At 60.0% G+C, this 3415-nt stretch overlaps 1 protein-coding gene across 1 annotated transcript in view; it reads right to left on the reverse strand.

The window, feature by feature from the left end:
* ALDH3B1 (aldehyde dehydrogenase 3 family member B1) overlaps positions 1–3415 on the reverse strand; it is a 24425-nt gene that overhangs the window by 10581 nt on the left and 10429 nt on the right. The window lies entirely within an intron of this gene.

The following is a 3415-nucleotide window of genomic DNA, read 5'->3' on the forward strand; positions in this document are numbered from 1 at the left end:
GGCCCTGCCGCGCGTCACCACTGGCTCCGCTCCAGCCAAAACCACTTGGGATGCAAAACGTGCCCCGGATCCAGCCCGGGGCATCCTGCTGTCACACAGCCGCCGGGCACGGGGTGACAGAGGTGGACACAACCCCAGCGGGGTGCAGTGGTGTGGCTGAGGGTGTCAGTGTGACGGATGGGGACACTGGGGGTCTGGGCATGCAGCCCCTGGGGCTCGGCCGCCAGATTCCTGCCTGGCACAGCCCAAGCTGGCAATGGAGGCAGGAGGCAAGACCAGGCAGGAGAGCTCAATGCAAAGTATTTACTACAGGCAGGGTTACACAGAGGAAGAAGCAACAGCCAGCGCTAGGAGGAGGGAGAGCGAGGTTCATCCGGAAGGAAAAGTCCACCTAAGGGGAGATGGGGTTAACTGCTGGTCCTCAGCCTCGCGGGGACCGTTCCTCTGCTGGGAAGAGAAGTACGCGGTGAGAAAAAGAACTTTTTGCCGTTTCAGATGGGGCCTGGCAAGCAGGCCGGAGCAGAGGCAGCTGGGGAGGAGTGAGCCCGCAGGAGATGGCCGTCTCCGCCGTCCGACGTGTACTGGGCAAAGGACGTGGTAAGGGAAGAGGGGACGGGTGCCGAGGAGGGCACCAGCCTCGCGGGGAGGGTGGCTTTGGTCCCCAGCCAGGTTTCCCCCCCCAGCCTAGTCCGCCAGCAGTGCAGGGCAGCCCTCAGAGCAGGGTGCACATGCCCTTGCGCTTGATCTCGAAGGCGGCCGTCAACAGCCCCAGCTTCTGCTGGTTGTAGGGTGGGTAGCGCGGGGTGTTGAGGGCCTCCAGGCCCATGTTGCGGTGCAGGCAGCGGTGGTGGTGGGTGAAAGTGTCGAAGGTGAACTTGCCGTGGTATTTCCCCAAGCCGCTGTTTCCTGCAACACAACAGCACAGGTCCAAACTTTCCACGGGACTCCGCTCCTGCCCACTCCTAGCATCATCAAAGCAAGGAAAACTTTACAGGCTTTTCTCATGCAAATGTTCCCGCTGCTGAGCAACGGGGACGCGGTGGAGAAGACCTCACCCTTCCCTGTGCCTTTTCCAGCTCTACGGCTACTCAGTCCAGCCAATCCTTCTGCAGCTCCCCCCTGCTTGGAGGTCCAAGTGCATCATTTTCACGGGCCCACTTTTACCTCTGTAAGCTTTGCTGGGTCTGCAAGGCTCAATTTCCCTCTACAGCCCCCTCGGTGCTCTACCGTATCTACCTGTGGTTGGGAGCTACCACCGTGGCCCCTACGAAGCTCAGCTTCTTCCTGGAGCTCTTAAAAAATTGGAGCCACATCAGCAGCACCGGTTCTCCCGATTCCTGTGGCTGGTTTAAGCTTGAGGTTGCGCGTGGTGGTTAATAGCCCAGTGACTTCACGTCCGAGCTACTGTGGAAACCTTGGCAAATGCCGTCTCGCCCGAATGACTGCAGACACTTCACCTGCCCAGGCTGCTATAAAATGGCTTCACCTGATAATTGGAGGCAGTTTGTCTGAATCATTTCCATAAAGATAAGTTACAGTATGGGAACCACCAAAAATTGTTCCCTGAGCCACAGTCAGGTGAGGAATTAATTGCGCTTGGTGTCGTGGTGGCCTACTTGTGGCTGAATCAGCTGCCAGCCCCAACAGAGATGCTGAACATGGGTCAGCAGAGAACTGAGAGCTTTTCCCCAGGGAATATTCTGGGGAAGAGACCAAGAGATTGGGAAAGTATTCTGGGGCAACATCGTCAGAGGCTTCCTGTATTCCTGCCCTGGACAGTGCCACAGCCCGGGCCCAGGGCTGAGCAGACCTCGCTTTTCGCCTGAGAAAACAATCGTTGTTGCCCCTGGAGAGCAGAAACTCTTCCTCTTTGCTGAGGAGGATCTCCAAGTTACCATAAGCACATTTCCCAGGCATTTATAAGCGGTTTGCTCCTCCTATTTAGTCCCAAAAGGCAGAGTGAATGTACAAGCCTGCTCCCAAGCGCTCCCCACGCTGCCTGCAGGAAGAAGCTCACCTACCCAAGAAGCACAACGCCTTGGATGGGCTCCCAGACGAGGAGCAGAGCGACGGATAGGCCAAAGGGAGCAGCGCTTGAGGAGGTCCCAGGTGAGCCTGAGCAGGGCAGGAACCCAGCCCTGGCACAAAATTCACTCACAGTGCCCATGCTGCTCAGAAATAGCCAGGAAATACCCAAGCGCTACCAACGTCTCTACCATTTATATGAAGCATTTCCACGCACGCAGGGAATGCCGTGCTTGGGGTGGCAAAGACGGAGAGAAGAAACCTCACAGCGCTCCACGCGCGTTCAGCGGGAACAGGGCTGCAGAGCCCGGGAGCTCAGCCCTGGGGCAGTGACGCAAAGGGCGTCCGGTGGGGTCCTGCCGGGCGCAGAGGGATTTCCCTACGGAGCACTGAGCCCTCGGGAGCTGGGGCCCAGGCCTGGGTGCTCCATCTCCCCCCCGAGACCCCTCCTTGCTGTGGCCACCACGGCTCAGGCACCGGGGGTAGGATGGCACCTGGCTCACGTTGGCCAGGGCAGGCAGGTTGGGGGATTTGGACCTACCAGTCCCCCCGAAGGGCAGCGAGGTCAGCGTCACGTGCATCAGGGTGTCGTTGCCGCAGAAGCCACCGCTGCTTGTGCGCTCCAGGACCTGGTTCACCACCTGGGAGGGAAGCAGGGAAGGAGATGTGGGGCTCGCACCCTGGCTCCACGGGCAGCGCTTGCCAAACATCACCCAACTCATCCATTAGCCCGCTGTTGCTCAAAACTTTTCAGAGCATGCCCTGGGGTGTCGGCAAGGTGGGCAAGAGCCTTTCTGCCCCATTGCCTTCACCCCCTTTTCTGGCCCATGGACCACACGCACCTTGCTGTCACAGGAGAAGGCGTAGATGGCCAACGGCCGCGGCCGCGCGTTGATAAAGTCAATGGCTTCATCCATGTTGGCCACAACAACGATGGGCAGGATGGGCCCGAAGATCTCCTCCTGCATGACAGGATCAGAGGGCAGCACGTCCGCCAGCACCGTGGGAGCTGCGGAGAAGGGTTATGGCAACACGTCACCCAGTGCACAGGCACGGGTGCTCCCACAAGCCCCGGGCCCCAGCCCCTCACCGATGTAGCGCTCCTTCTCGTCCGTCTGTCCTCCGATAGCCACGCGCCCGCTGCACAGCAGCGCTCGGATGCGGTGGAACTGCTTGTCCCCCACGATGCGGGCAAAGTCGGGGGATTCCTGGGGGTTGGAGCCAAAAAACTCAGTGATGGCCTCGCGCAGGGCGGGCATCAGCTTCTCCTGCATCTCCACGCTGCACAGCACGTAGTGGGGCGCGAGGCAGGTCTGCCCCGCGTTGAAGAAGCGGCCCCAGACCACCCGCCGGGCCACATTCTGCACGTCGCAGGTGTCAGACACGTAGC

This window comes from Egretta garzetta, unplaced genomic scaffold (assembly GCF_000687185.1).
Source record: "Egretta garzetta isolate BGI_Z169 unplaced genomic scaffold, ASM68718v1 scaffold1146, whole genome shotgun sequence".
NCBI lineage: Eukaryota > Metazoa > Chordata > Aves > Pelecaniformes > Ardeidae > Egretta > Egretta garzetta.